This window comes from Enhydra lutris, unplaced genomic scaffold (assembly GCF_002288905.1).
Source record: "Enhydra lutris kenyoni isolate GAN:26980312 unplaced genomic scaffold, ASM228890v2 scaffoldscaffold37, whole genome shotgun sequence".
Taxonomy (NCBI): domain Eukaryota; kingdom Metazoa; phylum Chordata; class Mammalia; order Carnivora; family Mustelidae; genus Enhydra; species Enhydra lutris.
The window spans coordinates 15,816,414-15,838,066 of NW_019154121.1; the positions used below are offsets into that span (position 1 = coordinate 15,816,414).

At 36.8% G+C, this 21,653-nt stretch overlaps 1 protein-coding gene across 2 annotated transcripts in view; it reads left to right on the plus strand.

Annotated features, from left to right (window-relative positions):
• Positions 1 to 21,653, plus strand: part of LOC111154393 (discs large MAGUK scaffold protein 2) — a 1,367,735-nt gene that overhangs the window by 536,888 nt on the left and 809,194 nt on the right. The window lies entirely within an intron of this gene.

Consider the following 21,653-nt stretch of genomic DNA (forward strand, 5'->3'; position numbering starts at 1 on the left):
TCAGCTCAGGTATTAGAGACCACCTGTATTTCCTGTCATGTAGCCTTCTCCAGAAGTATTTTTTAACGTGGTTGCTTGCTTTTTCAAGGCCAGAATAAAAATATCTCTCTCTCCAGTCTTGTAAGACAGAGTCGTATATAATAAAAGGTAATCCTAGGCCTAATATGCCATCATCTTTGTCATTTAATGTAACCTAATCAAGAGAGGGACATCCCATCATTTTACCATATTCTCTTAGTTAGATACCAGTCACCACTGGTTCTGCCTGAATTCAGGGGCAGGATATTACAGGAAGGCATAGATACCAGGAGGCAGGAATTTCTGGGGGTCATCCCAAACTTGAGTCTGTCAGAGCTGAAGAAAATCTGTCTCAAGGGCCCAGGAAAACTTCTCAGTGGAAGTGGACATTGTGATGAGCTGTGGCATTTTCCATGTAGTTAAGAAATAGGAAAACAAACCAACCTGAGAATATAGCTTTGCTGGTATGTAAGAGTGAAGAAAGAATTGAATAGGTAGGTGAGGGTCAAATCATAAAAGGCCTCATTTTGTGAGTTACGGAGTAGGCCAAAGGGAAAGGGGAAAATGGTTGTGTCCCAGGCAGGAAGTAACCATGGTCCGAGATCCATGGTGTAAATGCTATCCTGGCAGTAATATAGACAACAGGTGGGAAGATGATAAGAGGCAGGGGAACAAATGACATGCTCTAGACCTCAGTCGTGTGACAGACAGCTCAGGCAATAATGTAGTGTCTAGATACAGGAAATATTTAGGAGGTGCAGTCATGTCCTGTGTGTCATTGCGTAGGGAGTAGTGATAAGGAAGAGGCGATGGGTGTTTTCATATCGTATGTGGATTTAGAGTTAGTAGATTTCTTTCAGGTGGGATGTGACTTAATTTTTAATGGTGTTCTAACTGAAGGGCACGGGTATTTCTGTAAATACGCTAAATCCCTTGCATAAGACCAAATTGGTCTTTAAAAGCCAGTGGCTGTGATAAACCCAGATCTGTAGGATGAATATCTGACCCATAGCCAGGTGCAGGGTGGGCAATAGATAACAGACCCCTACCCTGGGTGAGCAGAGGAAGTCTAGAAGCTTCATAACACTTTATCATCTGATGTCCTATCGGAAAGGAACCTCGTGCTTGCTTTGGCTTCAGTCTGATTTTAAAGTGAAGGTGGGATATCGGGTCCTTTTGTCATCAGCCGCAACTGAAGATTATGTTCTGGCACAGGACTGTGGGGGCAGCCGGAGAAGTGTTCTCAGCAGCCGAGACTGGCCTGATACCTATTTGACCGTCTCTGAGAGGAGTTTGATAAGAGTTGTCCGATGCTTTTACCTATGGCTCCAAGACTGAGAAAAGACTATCCTGAGGAGAGAGACTGACACCCTTGCAGACATCAATAGAGTGAGAAAGCGCCGGTTAGGGAAGTTAAACTCATTTCTAGCAGAAAAGCTGATTTGTGGTCGCCTGTTTGTTCTGCTCCACATCGCGACTGCTTCTGGCTAAACAAGCGCGAGCGGATAGTTCTTGTCTTTTTGTCTGCCCGGCATTCGTTTTTTTCTCTTCCTGATCGCACTCCGTTTCCTTCTTGGGCTTCACCTCTCTCCCACCGGGGGCCATTTTGATATGACTGTAAATCAAGATACATGTCCCCCTACTCCAGAAGCTGGGGGAATCCCAGGGGTGATAACTTGCCCCTTCTGCTAGGTGCTCCCTCCTCGGTGCTCCTTGGAGGCGCACACACATTTCCAGTGCTGTTGGCATTTAATCATTCCAGCAGCAGCTGCCTTTCCATGTCCAGTTCTTTAATCTTATGAGCTTTCCCACATCCTTCTCAATACCTTTTTTTTTTTTCCTGATTAAGTTTGTCAGAGTTAGTTGTTTATAACCAAAGAAAATAATCCACTGGTTCATTAGCACTTTAGAAGGGAGGGGGAAATAATGTTCATGACACTTCTATCAGCTGTCAGAGACTCTGAGATGTTTTGCATAATGTCTCATTTTATCATCGCCAAGTTGTCAAGAAGTATAAACTTATCTTAATATTAATGGATTGAATCACCTTAATAGATTTCTAATATTAAACCCAATTTGCATTTCTGGAATAAAGCCAAGTTGGTCGTGATGAATTTATATCAAAATGCAGACGTATGTATATAGCTGGATTCGGGCTGGTAAGATTTTGAGAAGCATTTTTTTCATCTACGATTGTGGTGAGATGGCATAATTGTAGTAGGTATTTGTCTCAACATTGAGCTGGCGAGTGCAACTGTTTTTCTTACTCTGCGGCAGTGTTCCTATAGGTTTCAAATTTTTCCCCTCTTGGCTGGTTCACAGAGCTTATCTTCAAAACTCTGTGAGCCTCGTGTTTTCCTCACAGGATTATTTTAATTTTTGTATTCTTTGTCCTTAATAGTTATAAGATTATTCAGGCTTTCTCTGTGTTTTTGAGTCCAGTTTAAGAAATGATTTTTCAGGGGCGCCTGGGTGGCTCAGTGGGTTAAGCCTCTGCCTTTGGCTCAGGTCATGATCTCAGGGTCTTGGGATCAAGCCCCGCATTGGGCTCTCTGCTCAGCAGTGAGCCTGCTTCCTCCTCTCTCTGCCTGCCTCTCTGCCTACTTGTGATCTCTCTCTCTCTCTCTGTCAAATAAATAAATAAAATCTTTAAAAAAAAAAAAAGAAATGATTTTTCAAGAAATTTGACCATTGCCTTCAGATTTTCAAATTTATTGAGAACTTTTTCCAAAATGATATTTTATTATTTTTTCATGTTTTCTGCTATAGCTAAAGTTATGCCCTTTTTTATTCCTAATACCATTTAATTATACATTTTCCAATATTTACCTTTCATATAAGTCTAAAGGACAACATTAACACCATACTGTCCTGTGTGAAGCAGATTCCCTGAATCACAATCCCAGTATACATCCTTTCTATCAAGTATTATATGTGTGGCCCCTGAAATTATGTTCTGATCTTCTTTTTCTCTTTCTTGACAGATATTTCCAGAATTTCACCAATTGTATTTGTTTTCAAAAAACAAAATTTGGCTTTGTTTATCCTCCTTATTGTATTCTTTTTCTCTTTTTACTAATTGGTTCTCTTTTTAATTGTCTTCTTCCTAAATTTATTTTGGATTTCTGGGTTTTTTTTTTTTCTTCTAACTTCTTAATTTAAATATTTTACTTATTGGTTTTTCAGATTTTTTTCTTTACTAATATACACACTTAAGGCACTAATTTTTTCCATTTTGGAACACCTGGGTGGTTCAGTCGGTTAAGCACCTGCCTTCAGCTCAGATCACGATCCTCGGGTCCTGGAATTGAGTCCCAGATGGGGCTCCTGCTCAGGAGAGAGACTGCTTCTCCCTCTCCTTTGCTCCTCCCCCTGTTTCTTGTGTGCCCACTCTCTGTCAAGTGAATAAATAAAATCTTGAAAAATTTTTAAAATATGTTCCATTTTCAATCATTTTAGCATCATTCTGCACATTTTGGTATGTATTACATTCACAGCTATTCAGCTGTCTTTTTTTTTTTTTTTTTTTTTTTTTTTAATGTAGGCACTGCTCATGGAGCCTAACCAAGGGCTTGAACTCATGACCCTGACATCAGGAGTTGGATGCTTAGCTGACTAAGCCACTCAGGCACCCCCTCCCCTATCTTCTTTAACTCCTAAGTTATTTAGAAATGTTCCTTTTACATTTCCAAACAATGTATCTTCAAAGCTATTTCTTTTTTCATAATATCAAGTCATTTCATGGTTAGCAACATTGTTTTTATGGTATAGATTCTTTGACATTTGTCGAGGCCTGATTTATGGCCTACTGTGGGGTAAATTTTTATTAATGTTCCGTGTGTAGTTGAAAATTGTGTTCTCCAACTGATGAGTGTAGTGCTTTATATGTGACAGTTAGATCAAGATTATTAAGTATTATACTCTGTTACTTTTTGTATATCAGACCTTTTTATTTACTTCCAGTCTTCCTTAAGCATATATTTTCAAATTTTTAGTAAGGGACTGCTGGTCATAGTATCTCTGCTTTGTTTCTCTGAAAGTATTTTTCTTAACATATATTTGCATGATATAAAATTCTAGTTATTTTTTTTTCTGTGCAATTTGAAGATATAATGACATCCTCTTATAGCTTCCATTTTATTCCCTATTAAATGATGTTACTTTGTAAGTAATATGTCTTTTCTCTTTAGCTGATTTTAAGACCTACTCTTTATCGTTCTTTACTATTGTAAGTTTTTTGTGGAGTGGTTGTTTCTTTTAGTAAATCCTGCTGGGATTTAGCATACTACCTAAGTCTATGGACTTGTGTATTTTAAATCTGGAAAACCAACAGCCAGTCTTTTTTGGGACAGTGTTCCTCTCTTTTCAGTCCCTTGTTGGGACTCCCAGTAGAAGAGGATGGGCAGGATGCTTTGAGAGGTCATACAGGTTCTGCTCTACACAAAGTTTCCAGGAAGGGAAGAAGTAAGGCTTCGAGGTCAGCTCATTCTTTCTTTGCCACCTTGTGCCTGAGAGTCTGTGCCTATCCACCAATGTTGCCTCTTTTCTAAAATGTTCTCTAAGTTGCTTTTTTGGCTGCCTGGGGTTCCATATGCTGGACCACTTTGTTCTAGCCTCCGTTTTTTCCCCTTAACTTTGTCTTATTTCTCATCTTTTTATCTTCTGTGCTGTCCTCTGAGGAAATTTTCTCAGATCTGTTTCCCATTTCATAGTACTCTACCTATTCAGCTGAGTATAATTTGTTTATTCTTTACAGATTTATTGTAAATGGCTTTTTTTTATGTCTGGAAATTTTATTTGGTTCTTTGGATCCGCTTGCTCTTTTTAATAGCCTCCTGTTATTAACACACACCTTTGACTTTTTCTTTTATGTCTTTGAACACATTAAAACCTAGTTATTATGCATTATTTATCCTATAGTTTAAAGTGTTTGGGAATACATTATTACTCTGTTGTTTTCTTGTGCTGGCTCTCAATAATGATGATTTATCTTCTTGAAAATATTATGATTGGTTTTATTGTTTTCTTAAATTTTGAGTTCATTTTTTTTTTTTAAGATTTTACTTATTTTTGATGGGGAGAGAGCACATGGAGGCAGAGGGAGGCATCAGGCAGAGGGAGAAGCAGGCTCCCTGTTGAGCAAGGAGCCAGATTTTGGACTGGATGCCATTTACCTGAGCCTGAGGCAGATGCTTAACCAGTTAAACCACCTAGGCGCCCCCTTGAGTTCATTCTTTATGGAGAATTTATCTACAATATTTCTTTAAGATCTAGGTTGAAGGTGATTTCCTGAAGAAAGAGTGTGTGTTTTTTTTCTTCCAGACATCTGAAGGACTACTTTATATTCTTATGTTGGTGCTTTTTTGGACCACATAGGGAGTGTGAATTTGAGCCCAAAATCTGAAAAAAGGTGTAAAGTTGTGATTACAAATGCTTATTAGATTTTCTTCCTGCTTATTTATTGTCAGAGTCAAGATTGATAAACGTCCTCACCACCTTTTTTTGGCTATATATGTCTGCCCATGTGGCTGTGACAGAATGCCATCGACTGGGTGGTTTAGGGAACATACTCATTTTTCACAGTTCTGGAAACGGGGAAATCCAACATCGAAGTGTCAACAAACTGGGTTTCTGGGGCAAGCCTTCCCTCTTGTTTGTAGATGGCTGCTATGTTGCCAGGCCCTCACAAGGCCCTTCCATGGTACACATGCCTGGTGAGAGAGCTAGCTACACCCCTCCTGCATTCTTCTCCTTCCTTCTCTGGACACTAATCTTATCACATCAATGCCCCACCCTCCTGGCCTCATTGGATTTTGTTTCTTCCTTAAAATCTCCATTTCCAAATATAGCCCCACTGGGGGTTTAAGGGTTCTACATCTAAATTTTGAGGGAACACAAATATTCAATCTTAACAGCTAAGCAGTTATTTTCCTGGTAAACCCTTTTTCATTGAGGAAATGAGGATTTGGGCTCCCAGGTTTACACAGACATCCTTGTTCTGACTCCTCCCCTTGTTTAAACCTTAGAGTAAGTTTTCTGTTCCTATGATTTCATTAAAAGGATATTTGGGCAATTGGGAATGACTAATGTCCATGGGGAAACCAGTGTCTTCTATATTTCTACCACTGGGTTTATTTTTAGCTTCTGAGAGTTTTCTATAGCCTCCCTTCAGATTAGGTATACGTTTAAAAAAAAAATACACACACACACACACACACACACTATATGCATATAATTTGTATATTCAAATATAGTGCATATATTAGTATACATGTTATATACATATAATATATAATGAATATAAAATATTTAAAATATATAATATATAAGCTATTGTAAAATATTTATGTATATTTTTACCCTATATTTTAAAACTTTTGTTATTAAAGTTTTCACTTTTGTTACGTACAAAAGTAAATAAAATAGTAGAGAACATATAACAAGTTCTTATTTACCTATTCCATAGATGAACAATGATCAACATTTTGTCAAACTTACTATAGTATCTTAAAGCCATAATATCATGTTATTCAACCTCACAAACCAATGTATGTAATGCTACAAATAAAGTTATTTTCTACATAATTACCTAGAAAGTTACCAAAAAATCTTTACTATCATCCAATAGTTGGTCTATATTCTAATGTCCTTTAATATTTCAAAAGTGTCATTTTATAGTTGGTTTGTTCAACTCTGGATCTAAATAAGATGGAACTTGCTCTTTGCTTTTCTGTTTTTATTTTAAATTCCCTTTAATCTAGAATAGTCCCCTTTTTGTTTTTTAATTCCAAAAACTCATTGAAAATTAGTCAGTTAATAGAACTGCTTCCTTATGATGTGTAAAATGCTTCTGTACTCTTCATATTTCCTGTAAACTAGAAAACATATACAAAGACTGGATTGTACTTGGATTCAATATCATTGGCGTGGATATTTCATAGGTTTTGTTGTGTACTTTATATGCATGAATCCAGAACGCACATATATGTCTGGCGAACATAGTATTAGTGATGTTGAGATTGGTCAATAGTGCAGATTTCATCAGAACCTTTCTTTGTGAAGTCCCTTGTTAACCTTTTTGCCTATTACTTTACTATCTATTGATGATTGCTATCCTCTTCAGTTTTGTTTTTTTTTTAACAGAGATTGCCAGTTGGTGGTTTTCTAATTCCATCATTTTCTCTGTATTCATTAGATGAAAATTTTCTGAAAAGAATTTTCCTCACAAACTAAGGCTATTAGGTGTCTCTGAACTTGAATTTGTACAGAAGAGAGGATAAAGGTTTCGTTTTTCTCTATTTAATTACCAATGATCATAGTAAATGGTTTCTACCTTAGTGACTCCATTTGCTATCCAATAAGTTTTGGTTTATTTTGTTTTCGGTTTGTGCCTTTTATAATGGGCTGCTTCCAGTTGTTTTTATTAGAAGAGGGAATATAAGTAGAAAATAAATAATCAAGGATACTGACTGTATTTTTGATTAGTATTTCTTGGGTTCATGAAAGTTGTTAGATAGCCCATTTGCTAAGATATAAGTAAATATCTTCATATTGACATAAGAGTAGTTCTTAATTTCTTTTTTAGAGGTGGAGGGAGGAGCAGAGGGAGAGCAAGGGAAAGAATCTTAAACAGGCTCCACACCCAGCTAGGCGACTGGTGAGGGGCTCCATCTCACAATCTTGAGATCATGACCTGAGATGAAATTAAGAGTCGAACTCTTAACCAACTGAGCCACTCAGGAGCCCCAAGAGTAGTTCTTAATTTGGTGAGCATTCAAAATTAAATTTCCCAGTCCTTTAAATTCTATGCCATTATTAGTGTTGTCATTCATTCTTATTATCCTTTAAGGTCATTGTGATCCTACATTTCAATAATGATTTTCCTGATTTTTTTCCCTAAGATTTTATTTCCCCAGCACCCCACTCCTTCATCCATAGAATTTGGATTGAGATAAATAACAAGCCTATTCTAAATCTCTTTTATCCAGCAAAGGATTAATAATGGGTAATAAAATAGTCAAATAGTGAGTTGTTTTTTAACTCATGCTAATAGGAATGAAAGAGAATTAAAGCTTATAGGAGCGAATTTCTTAGCATCCAAAGAAAAGATAAATGGCACTTGAAGCAAACATAGAATTAATACGTTGTGAAAACGTTCATTAATATGACTGTTTCTTTTTCTACCTTGTATTTTATTAATACCTTTTTGTGTGGAGAAAATAGAGACATCAATGTAGTACAGAGATCTTATTTAAAAGGCAAATGGGTCACGTTTGTATTAAATAACAATTATGAAAATAATCACAAACAAGTCACTGAATAAGATTTAATTAATTAGGTTATACCCAAAGAAAGGTTCTGCAGCAGTGTGTTTAACAACCAAGAAGAACACATTCTGATCACAAACCATGTATGGGAATCTGTAATAAATATGAGTAAAGAAGAGGTAAATATATAAATGAGAAACTAGGAGCAGAGAGGTTGTTTTAGGTAGCTAGGATTTGGCTTCACTAATTATTAGTATTAAAAGGTGGGTAGCTAAGTCTATAATTAAAACAAATAAAGCTCACTCTTCCAAAGGCAACCTGTAGTTTAAAATAACAGGATGAAATCATGTAACAAAAATTTTGATATTCAATATATAGACAGAAAACATATATCTAAAAACTTCTAATTTTAAGTACTTTATTTGAAAAGCCTCCTTTTAAAAAATATAGATAAATAAATAAAAATAAAAAGCCTCCTTATAAGACACAAAGAGGTGTACAAAAATGCAAAGTGTGTATTGTAAGATGAGAATAGCACATGTCATGCCATCAGACCAAGCAGCACTGTTATTTGATAAGTTTTCTATATGCTGGTGTCAAAGAACTAATTGGTGAAGAAAAGCATCTTAACAATTACAGTTGGCATTCACTCTTTCATTCATGCAGCAATCACATGTCAAATATCACGTGCCAGATAGAGTTCCAAGTGATAAGGGAAGAAAAAAAGAACAATAATAAGGATGCTTCATTTAAGGAGCTCAGAGTCTCTTTGGAGAATTATGCATAGAAACATTTAACAGTAGTTCACTATGAAAAGTGCTATCACGGAAATGTGGAAGATGTGCGGTAGGTGACTTGAAAAACATGGGAGTTCTTTTGTCTGGATAAGTTGGAAAGAGCTTTTCCAAGGGGATAAGTTTAGCTTTAGGTGTTGAATGTTGTATACCCATCCACAAACTGAAGAAATGGAGAATGGCAATTTCAAATTAGAAAATCAAACCACATTTGTAAAGACAGGAGGTTTTAGAACAGCAGGTAGTGCTTAGAGTAACAAGTAGGTCTGTGTGATTGGAGGAGAGAGTGCATGAGAGAGACTGGCAGGCCATGAGGCCTCATGAAATGTGGGTGAAGATGGGGAAGACGGGATGCTGTGAGAAGAAGCTTAGGCTTATAGACTCCAGTATTCACTGGTGTCCAGCAAAGGTTTTGGTGTAGTGTTATGTAGTTACCAGTTCTGTGGTTTGTGGGGGATAAGGGAAAGATGGGGAGAAATTGTAGGCAGAAAGATGAGTTTGGAGGATATTGCCAGAGTTGATAGGATATGAACGAAAGCAGTGGTAGTAACACTGATTAAACAGGTGACGGTTTCAGAAGTTTTTAAAACATAGAATCAACTAGGCTGGAGGAATAGTTAAACATCATGGGTTACAGAGAGAATCAAGAATTATTCTGAAAGAGCTAAGCTGGGTAGATTACAGTGGCAGTGAATTAAGAACAATTGGAGAAACAGTAGTTTTAGGGAAAAATTTCCTGAACTTGGCTTTGGGCATGTTAGGAACTAAAGAATACCCGGGAAGAACTATGACGGATGGACACTGAAAGATATCTTCCTCCCCATAAAATAAGTTTAGAAGGGAAACATGAAGCTATCCATTTGGGATTTGATTCAGTTTGGTGGGTTTTCATTAAAGCGAAGGATTATTTTTCTGCCTATGAAAAAAAGGCAGGCAAAACTTATGAATATGGAACAAACATGTTTATCTAAAGCATCAAAAAGCTCAAAGGACCTTTTGATGTAAATTTTCATAATGCAGATTTGAGAAAATTATCATCCTTGTGTTTCCATTTTAGATTCATATTGTAAGATTAGGCCCAAGGTTACCTTTAATCTTGATTGATAGAGATTTAATGAACGGTATACAAACTTTGTTCAAAGTTTAGGAAATAGAAGGTTGTTGTGAGGAATTTGGGGCATTTGGAGATTTCAAGGACTTTTTTTTTTTAATAATGAACAACATTTATAAAACAAGGGTTAAAAAATTGTTTGGAATTACTGACAATGTGATATTTCAACTATCATTTTCTTCCTGACAGTATTTGACAAGCAAGTGTTTTTTTTTTTACCCTCTATTCATTATTTCAGAGTTTTCTTTCACAAGCACCTCAATGGTTTTTCTTTTCTTGTTTCTTAATTGAGACAAAGTTTAGAGAAATTAATTGACATTGTTGAGAATATCCAGATGGTCAACACACCAGAATTTGAGAGTCAGCTCTTGCTCTCTCTCTCTCTCTCTCCAGCTGTTTTCTAAAGTATCCACCCAAGTGGGGTCTATAGTTATTAGCTAACATCATTGTTAAAATTGGCCAGTAACTCTGTGGTTTCATTTTTTGTTATATTTCTGAGTATTCAGTAAAATTGCTGATTATTTAGTAAAGGGCCAAAGTGCCTCTCTCAATAAGCAATTCATAAATGAATGTGAATGACTTAGTGCTATCCAAAGTACTGAGCCAGAGACTTAGTTGGAAACTAGTGAACTAAATCTTGTAGATAAATGACAGCAATAGGGTGAGGCATTCAACGTTAAACTTACCTTTACTTAAGCCAATGGAAGCTGAAAACAGAAAAGGAGTTTTTGTATGTTAAGAAGCAATAGATTCCCAAAATGCACCACCAACAGAGCTTGATTTGTGCATTTGTGACTTTTTAGAGAAACATGTATTTATAACACTATTAAGCAGAATAGCCTTAAATCAAAAGTATAAAGTGTGGTTTGACTAGTAGCATCTGGAAAGAATCAGTCACTTCGCCTATAACATTTCTAAGCGACCACAAATTGGAGCAATGCAAGGATAGTTCATGGAAAGTGAAAGCTGTAATTTTTAGATTTTTACAACTTTGGATCTGCTGTAGGGCAAAAACACTGAAAACTAATTTACATATTTTATCTTTATGTCTTAAATACAAATTTCATGTGATATCAAATAATCACAGCTTTTTGTGAGCAAATGGACCTTTTCAGGAGGTCCAATTGAAGACTTTGTTTGTTAGGTATCATTATAATTGCATGTGTAGCCCAGCATAATTATTTTGTGAAATCTACAGCAATATTGCAGCTGTGGTATTATTATTACAAAGCTATGAATTTGCTGACATAATGCAGATACTTACTGAACTTAAAAATTTTAATTGGATTGAATCCAGTCATTATCAAACAATATTTCGGTGTACTTTTTACGATATGAATCTAAATGTAAGTCATCAATTTTCCCCTTTTGCTGGGTTCCTATTTGCATTTTTTCAAATTAATTTAAATGTAAATATATTTTACACAAATTACTTTTTAAAAACCTTGGAGGTAAATCTCAAAGGTCTGCCACTTAACAAGAAGACAGAAAAATACAGACTTTTTCTTAGCATTCTACAAGAAAGCCATTTTAGAATTTTAAATTCTATTTTAAAATGGCTTTCTTGTAGAATACCATTTCTCAAAAGGATTTCCTTTTTTTCCATGAAGTAGTTTCTATTTACCAATGTAAAATGAAAGAGTAAGTAGCCAAGAAGAAATGAAATAAATCTGACTCATACATCATGCAAGAGAGATTCTCTTCTCTTGCAAATTTAGGGTACATTTGTAAAAAGGTTCCATGTAATCAGAGAATTTTAATAAGGACTATCAGGATTTTTGTAACTGGTTATCCAAGAAAGAAAGAAAGGAAGGAAGAAAGAAAGAAAGAAAGAAAGAAAGAAAGAAAGAAAGAAGCAGGAGGGAGGGAGGGAGGGAGGGAGGAAGGAGGGAAAGGGAAGGGAAGGGAAGGAAGAAAGCAAGGAAGAAGGAAGGAAGGAAGGAACGAATCAGTAGAAATTACTTAGTCTACCTTAAAAGCTCCTTAGTGTAAACACATAGACTTTGGCATAAGTGGGCAAGTGGCTTTGTATAACAGCCAGAATGGAGAGTGTGAAGACTGAGTTTGCAGTGGGGGCATTCCTCTATCAGCTAGCCATCCATGGTATAACCCCTAGATAGCTCTCTTGCCACCATCTGGCCACACACATGATTAAAGCCTTCATTAGTACTTTCTACCTATGTCAGAGTCCAATATTGTGCATTGGGCTTTGGTTCCTGCATTCTGCCTCGGAAGTCTACTACCTGTGGTTTCAGTTCACCAGTAATTCTTTGAACACCCATAATGAACCTGTGATGTAGAAACCCAATAGGTAATGAAGATTCACACATGGCTTTCCTTCTGGGGAGGAGGATGAATACATCTGTTATTAATGCTAACAAAAAAGCATTCTGCCATGTGTTTATCAGACTGTCACAAAGGAGAAGGAATTGTTTCCTAAGGACCATGCTGTGGGCCTCGCACTGAAAATAAAGGCACTCAAACTTTCATTATCACACTCACTTCTCTCAGTGAGCCTATGTGTGGATAAGGGATTCCAAATCACATAAGTAACCACTGGTGTACCTGAACTTAGACCCAGGTCTGCTAGTCTGAATGTCTAACTCCAAACGTTTTACTATTACCTTGCTACTTGCATTGATCTGGGAAAACTGGGAAGGTTCCTCCAAAAGGATAGATTATAAAGATGTAATTACATAGCTTATTTTTTTCTCTTTTAAATGAGTAACACTTCAAGTTTTCATAGGGAATCTAAGTACCTGATAAAGTCACTTTATGTCACCCTCTGTCACTCTTATGTAGGTGAGAAGCAGCTCAGACCTGTGAAATTGTTAAATATTAAAGTCTGTAAATGGATTGTATGGAGAAAGCAGCTGCAACATGTGTAGAGGAAATGCTTTCTGGCCAGAAAAGAGGAGTTTCCTCTTCCTCGTGAGAGTTTATGTTCTTTTCTTGAAGGGAGGAGGTAAAAGCCCACTCCCTGAAGCACTATCATAGTGACTGATACTGTCCACTTAAATTTTTGTGAATGCTGTTTTAATGAGAGCACAGATTCAAAAACTCACCTTATTGTTCACCAGCTAAAGGACCTAGAGCAAGGGAGATGGCTTCTAAAATTTCAGTTCCACAAACATAACGTGAGAGGATTAAGTTTGCCTCCTATGTTAGGAAGATCAAGGTAATTACACATGCCTGGAACATGGCAAAGACTCAATGCATGTTCTCTTTCCCTTCTTACGATCCTCAGACTGTTAGAATGTCTGGCCCCGAGATTTCTTGGTACAGGACCACACACAGCTGTCCATCCAGCATTCTTTTTTTTTTTTTTTAAGATTTTATTTATTTACCTGACAGACAGAGATTGCAAGTAGGCAGAGAGGCAGGCAGAGAGAGAGGAGGAAGCAGTCTCCCCGCTGAGCAGAGAGCCCAATGCGGGGCTCCATCCCAGAACCCTGGGATCATGACCTGAGCCGAAGGCAGAGGCCTTAACCCACTGAGCCACCCAGGTGCCCCTCCATCCAGCATTCTTTATGTGACATTATGCAATTTGGCAAAGTCATGTTTCTAATGATTCAACCATATCTGTGGCATGAAGCCCTTTATGGCCTTAGCCAAATGCCTGATTGAATTCGGAACCAACTTGGTTCAGGGGTCAATTTTCATTAGAATGGCTAAAGTAAACCAACATGTTCTTTGTGTTTTTACTCCTCTGAAAAAAGGCAAAATATACAACCTTAGACAAGTCACTTACCTTGTCTCACCCTCAGTTTGCTTATCTGAAAAATAGAATTATATCTGCTTCAAAATGTTGTCATAAGAACATAATAAATGAGATGTTTTAGGTGCATGTGTCATATGAACTTTTTCTTCCCCTTCTCCTTGAAGACAGTGGCAATTGGTAGGGACTTGTATTTCTTATGAAAGACACAATAATACAGTAGTTTAAAAAATAAATTCCAAAGTTTAGCAATCCTAAGTTTCAACCTAATTCTCCTGCATGGTGGCTGGAATGACTTCTCTGGAACTCTTACTTTTTGTTCATTTGTTTTTCCTTTCTAAGTTAGAATAATAATATCTAAACTCACAGATTTGAGTATTTAACAAAACTTATCTATGTTTATATATAAAATATCTTTCATAGTATCAAAATGTAAATGTAAGTTTGGGTGGGAACCAAGATCAAGATTTCAGGAGGAGGAGTCAAGATGGCGGAGAAGTAGCAGGCTGAGACTACTTCAGGTAGCGGGAGATCAGCTAAATAGCTTATCTAAAGATTGCAAACACCTACAAATCCAACGGGAGATCGAAGAGAAGAAGAACAACAACTCTAGAAACAGAAAATCAACCACTTTCTGAAAGTTTATCTAATATATATATATATTTTTTCCTTTTTATATTTTTCTTTATCGGTTTTCTTTTTTTAATTGTTTCTTTCTTTCTTTTTTTTTTTTTTTTTCTTTCTGAACCTCTTTTTATCCCCTTTCTCCCCCCTCACGATTTGGGATCTCTTCTGATTTGGCTAAAGCATATTTTCCTGGGGTTGTTGCCACCCTTTTAGTATTTTACTTGCTCCTTCATATACTCTTATCTGGACAAAATGACAAGGCGGAAAAATTCACCACAAAAAAAAGAACAAGAAGCAGTACCAAAGGCTAGGGACCTAATCAATACAGACATTGGTAATATGTCAGATCTAGAGTTCAGAATGACGATTCTCAAGGTTCTAGCCAGGCTCGAAAAAGCCATGGCAGATATTGGAGAAACCCTCTCGGGAGATAGAAAAGCCCTTTCTGGAGAAATAAAAGAACTAAAATCTAACCAAGTTGAAATCAAAAAAGCTATTAATGAGGTGCAATCAAAAATGGAGGCTCTCACTGCTAGGATAAATGAGGCGGAAGAAAGAATTAGCGATATAGAAGACCAAATGACAGAGAAGAAAGAAGCTGAGCAAAAGAGGGACAAACAGCTACTGGACCACGAGGGGAGAATTCGAGAGATAAGTGACACCATAAGACGAAACAACATTAGAATAATTGGGATTCCAGAAGAAGAGGAAACAGAGAGGGGAGCAGAAGGTATATTGGAGAGAATTATTGGAGAGAATTTCCCCAATATGGCAAAGGGAACAAGCATCAAAATCCAGGAGGTTCAGAGAACCCCCCTCAAAATCAATAAGAATAGGTCCACACCCCGTCACCTAATAGTAAAATTTACAAGTCTTAGTGACAAAGAGAAGATCCTGAAAGCAGCCCGGGAAAAGAAGTCTGTAACATACAATGGTAAAAATATTAGATTGGCAGCAGACTTATCCACAGATACCTGGCAGGCCAGAAAGAGCTGGCATGATATATTCAGAGTACTAAACGAGAAAAACATGCAGCCAAGAATACTATATCCAGCTAGGCTATCATTGAAAATAGGAGGAGAGATTAAAAGCTTCCAGGACAAACAAAAACTGAAAGAATTTGCAAATACCAAACCAGCTCTACAGGAAATATTGAAAGGAGTCCTCTAAGCAAAGAGAGACCCTAAAAGTAGTAGATCAGAAAGAAACAGAGACAATATACAATAACAGTCACCTTACAGGCAATACAATGGCACTAAATTCATATCTCTCAATAGTTACCCTGAATGTTAATGGGCTAAATGCCCCAATCAAAAGACACAGGGTATCAGAATGGATAAAAAACCAAAACCCATCTATATGTTGCCTATAAGAAACTCATCTTAAACCCGAAGACACCTCCAGGTTTAAAGTGAGGGGGTGGAAAAGAATTTACCATGCTAATGGACATCAGAAGAAAGCAGGAGTGGCAATCCTTATACCAGATCAATTAGATTTTAAGCCAAAGACTATAATAAGAGATGAGGAAGGACACTATATCCTACTCAAAGGAACTGTCCAACAAGAAGATCTAACAATTTTAAATATCTATGCCCCTAACGTGGGAGCAGCCAACTATATAAACCAATTAATAACAAAATCAAAGAAACACATCGACAATAATACAATAATAGTAGGGGATTTTAACACTCCCCTCACTGAAAAGGACAGATCATCCAAGCAAAAGATCAACAAGGAAATCAAGGCCTTAAATGACACACTGGACCAGATGGACATCACAGATATATTCAGAACATTTCATCCCAAAGCAACAGAATACACATTCTTCTCTAGTGCACATGGAACATTCTCCAGAATAGATCACATTCTTGGTCCTAAATCAGGTCTCAACCAGTATCAAAAGATTGGGATCGTTCCCTGCATATTTTCAGACCACAATGCTCTGAAGCTAGAACTCAATCACAAGAGGAAATTTGGAAAGAACCCAAATACATAGAGACTAAACAGCATCCTTCTAAAGAATGAATGGGTCACCCAGGAAATTAAAGAAGAATTGAAAAAATTCATGGAAACAAATGATAATGAAAAAACAACGGTTCAGAATCTGTGGGACACAACAAAGGCAGTCCTGAGAGGAAAATATATAGCGGTACAAGCCTTTCTCAAGAAACAAGAAAGGTCTCAGGTACACAACCTAACCCTACACCTAAAGGAGCTGGAGAAAGAACAAGAAAGAAACCCTAAACCCAGCAGGAGAAGAGAAATCATAAAGATCAGAACAGAAATCAAAGAAATAGAAAACAAAAAAACCAATAGAACAAATCAACGAAACTAGGAGCTGGTTGTTTGAAAGAATTAATAAGATTGATAAACCCCTGGCCAGACTTATCAAAAAGAAAAGAGAAAGGACCCAAATAAATAAAATCATGAATGAAAGAGGAGAGATCACAACTAACACCAAAGAAATACAGACAATTATAAAAACATACTATGAGCAACTCTATGCCAACAAATTTGACAATCTGGAAGAAATGGATGCATTCCTAGAGACATATAAACTACCACAACTGAACCAGGAAGAAATAGAAAGCCTGAACAGACCCATAACCAGCAAGGAGATTGAAACAGTCATCAAAAATCTCCAAACAAACAAACACCCAGGGCCAGATGGCTTCCCGGGGGAATTCTACCAAACATTTAAAGAAGAACTAATTCCTATTCTCCTGAAACTGTTCCAAAAAATAGAAATGGAAGGAAAACTTCCAAACTCATTTTATGAGCCCAGCATCACCTTGATCCCAAAACCAGACAAGGATCCCATCAAAAAAGAGAACTACAGACCAATATCCTTGATGAACACAGATGTAAAAATTCTCGCCAAAATACTAGCCAATAGGATTCAACAGTACATTAAAAGGATTATTCACCACGACCAAGTGGGATTTATTCCAGGGCTGCAAGGTTGGTTCAACATCCGCAAATCAATCAATGTGATACAACACATTAATAAAAGAAAGAACAAGGACCATATGATACTCTCCATAGATGCTGAAAAAGCATTTGACAAAGTACAGCATCCCTTCCTGATCAAAACTCTTCAAAGTGTAGGGATAGAGGGCACATACCTCAATAGTATCAAAGCCATCTATGAAAAACCCACCGCAAATATTCTCAATGGAGAAAAACTGAAAGCTTTTCCGCTAAGGTCAGGAACACGGCAGGGATGTCCGTTATCACCACTGCTATTCAACATAGTACTAGAAGTCCTAGCCTCAGCAATCAGACAACAAAAGGAAATTAAAGGCATCCAAATCGGCAAAGAAGAAGTCAAACTATCACTCTTTGCAGATGATATGATACTATATGTGGAAAACCCAAAAGACTCCACTCCAAAACTGCTAGAACTTGTACAGGAATTCAGTAAAGTGTCAGGATATAAAATCAATGCACAGAAATCAGTTGCATTTCTCTACACCAACAACAAGACAGAAGAAAGAGAAATTAAGGAGTCAATCCCATCTACAGTTGCACCCAAAACTATAAGATACCTAGGAATAAACCTAACCAAAGAGACTAAGAATCTATACACAGAAAACTATAAAGTACTCATGAAAGAAATTGAGGAAGACACAAAGAAATGGAAAAATGTTCCATGCTCCTGGATTGGAAGAATAAATATCGTGAAAATGTCTATGCTACCTAAAGCAATCTACACATTTAATGCAATTCCTATCAAAGTACCATCCATTTTTTTCAAAGAAATGGAACAAATAATCCTCAAATTTATATGGAACCAGAAAAGACCTCGAATAGCCAAAGCAATATTGAAAAAGAAAGCCAAAGTTGGTGGCATCACAATTCTGGACTTCAAGCTCTATTACAAAGCTGTCATCATCAAGACAGCATGGTACTGGCACAAAAACAGACACATAGATTAATGGAACAGAATAGAGAGCCCAGAAATAGACCCTCAACTCTATGGTCAACTCATCTTCGACAAAGCAGGAAAGAATGTCCAATGGAAAAAAGACAGCCTCTTCAATAAATGGTGTTGGAAAAATTGGACGGCCACATGCAGAAAAATGAAATTGGATCATTTCCTTACACCACACATGAAAATAGACTCAAAATGGATGAAGGACCTCAATGTGAGAAAGGAATCCATCAAAATCCTTGAGGAGAACACAGGCAACAACCTCTTCGACCTCAGCCGCAGCAACATCTTCCTAGGAACATCGCCAAAGGCAAGGGAAGCAAGGGCAAAAATGAACTATTGGGATTTTATCAAGATCAAAAGCTTTTGCACAGCAAAGGAAACAGTTCACAAAACCAAAAGACAACTGACAGAATGGGAGAAGATATTTGCAAATGACATATCAAATAAAGGGCTAGTGTCCAAAATCTATAAAGAACTTAGCAAACTCAACACCCAAAGAACAAATAATCCAATCAAGAAATGGGCAGAGGACATGAACAGACATTTCTGCAAAGAAGACATCCAGATGGCCAACAGACACATGAAAAGGTGCTCCACATCACTCGGCATCAGGGAAATACAAATCAAAACCACAATGAGATACCACCTCGCACCAGTCAGAATGATTAAAATTAACAAGTCAGGAAATGACAGATGCTGGCGAGGATGCGGAGAAAGGGGAACCCTCCTACACTGTTGGTGGGAATGCAAGCTGGTGCAACCACTCTGGAAAACAGCATGGAGGTTCCTCAAAAAGTTGAAAATAGAACTACCCTATGACCCAGCAATTGCACTGCTGGGTATTTACCCTCAAGATACAAACGTAGTGATCCGAAGGGGCACGTGCACCCGAATGTTTATAGCAGCAATGTCTACAATAGCCAAACTATGGAAAGAACCTAGATGTCCATCAACAGACGAATCGATAAAGAAGATGTGGTATATATACACAATGGAATACTATGCAGCCATCAAAAGAAATGAAATCTTGCCATTTGCGACGACGTGGATGGAACTAGAGGGTATCATGCTTAGCAAAATAAGTCAATCGGAGAAAGACAACTATCATATGATCTCCCTGATATGAGGGAGAGGAGATGCAACATGGGGGTTTAAGGGGGTAGGAGAAGAATAAATGAAACAAGATGGGATTGGGAGGGAGACAAACCATAAGTGACTCTTAATCTCACAAAACAAACTGAGGGTTAATGGGGGGAGGGGAGTTGGGGGGGTGGGATTATGGACATTAGGGAGGGTGTGTGCTATGGTGAGTGCTGTGAAGTGTGTAAACCTGGCGATTCACAGACCTGTACCCCTGGGGATAAAAATATATTATATGTGTATAAAAAATTAAAAAAAAAAGATCAAGATTTCAAATGAACCTTTTGATTAATAATGGGAGTGATAAATGATTTAATGACAATACAAAGTCATCATTATGAGGAAGAAGGTGTCCATATGTAGAAACTTACTTCACTTCAGTTTCATCCAATAATATCTGAGTACCTAGTAGTTATCAGGCATTATGCTTAACTCTGGAGATAGAAAAAATTGATAAGACATTAGTTGTAGATTATACACAAGGATTTATGTTTTCTATCTCTCACTTGCTAAACATTTACTGTGCTTCAAACACATGGAATAAAAATAATACTAAAAATTTATCGAATGCCATTATTAAGCTTCATTATGAAACTCTGCAAATTTTTTCATGCATTATTTCATTCAGTCTCACACCACTTTTAATGAGGTATATCTTGTTTTCACATTTAATAGATGAGAAAACAGTCTTAAAGTATAAATAATTTTTCTAGGGTTATACAGATTCTGTTAGTAAACAGAATCAGAATCTAAATCCTAAATTCTTACTCTACTTTTAAACAGGTCTGTTAACACCAGAAGCATGATTTTCCTTTGGGAGTTGTACCATTTTCCCCAAATGAATAATTTCTCTTAAATTGAATTCACATCATTTTATATATGCAAAAAGGCTAAGATAGGTGTTTTGGCAAAGCAGATGGAACAGATTATTGCTGTGTGTATCACATATCCTAAACAGAATTGAACAAACCTTCATTCCCACTGACAATAAGAGCTGACATTGGTGATAGTGGGCACTTAAACAGTTTAAGGTTGTGTTCAAAGTCACTAGCTGTCTGGGCTTTGACAGTAGAATCAAAGCACAAAACAGCATTGAAGAGTTTGGATATAGGAATAAATTACCTGTCAGTGCCTTAGATCTTGTCTTTTCTATGTGCATTAACCAAGAAAAGTAAATATGAGGTAAATTTAAATAAAAAGATGTGTGAATCTACTACTGGTTCTGATCAAAGCTTTCTAGAGTAGTGGTAAATGCACAATTCCAGGGATAGATAACACATAACCACAGAGACTATGAACAGTCATCCTATTCTTATAATGGGGCTTAGCAAACTGCAATTCATGGGCCTCCATCCTCATCTTTACTGTTTTTTGTAAATAAAGCTTTATTGGAACACAATCACACCATTCATTTAGACATTTTCTATGGCTGCTCTCATGCTTCAAGGCATAACTGAGTAGTTGCTACAGAGACTGTATGGCTCTCAGAGCCTGAAATATTTATCATCTGGCCCTTTGTAGAAAAATGTTACTGACTCCTGACTTAAAAGATTTTCTAAATTCTGGAGTTTTCAAAGGAAATGGATAAATTAGCATAAAACAAACAAAACATAACAAGGTCCTCTTAAAACAATTACTTAATGATTTTTTAAAGTAATTTCCCCCTTTTATAAACCTCTTATTTTGCAGGAAGTGATTATTTCACCAAGGCTTTCCTAGAATTTTCCTTGTATGTGTTATGAAATAAGTTTTAAATATATTCATTCTTTTAACAAACAGATTTGAGTAGAATCTGAGTACTTGTACTGAGCTAAGCCCTGGAAATAAAGTTGAGTTAGATATAGCCCACATCCTTAAAGAATCACAGTTTATATTGTATCTTCTTATTTAAGTTCGCTTTCTTATAGATACCATATAGTTTGATCCTGCTTTATTATCTAGTCCGGCAATCTCTTCCTTGTAACTGAACAGTTTAGACTCTATATTTGATGTAATTATCTATGAGCTAGAGCTTCAGTCTGCTAGTTTGCTACTTATATAT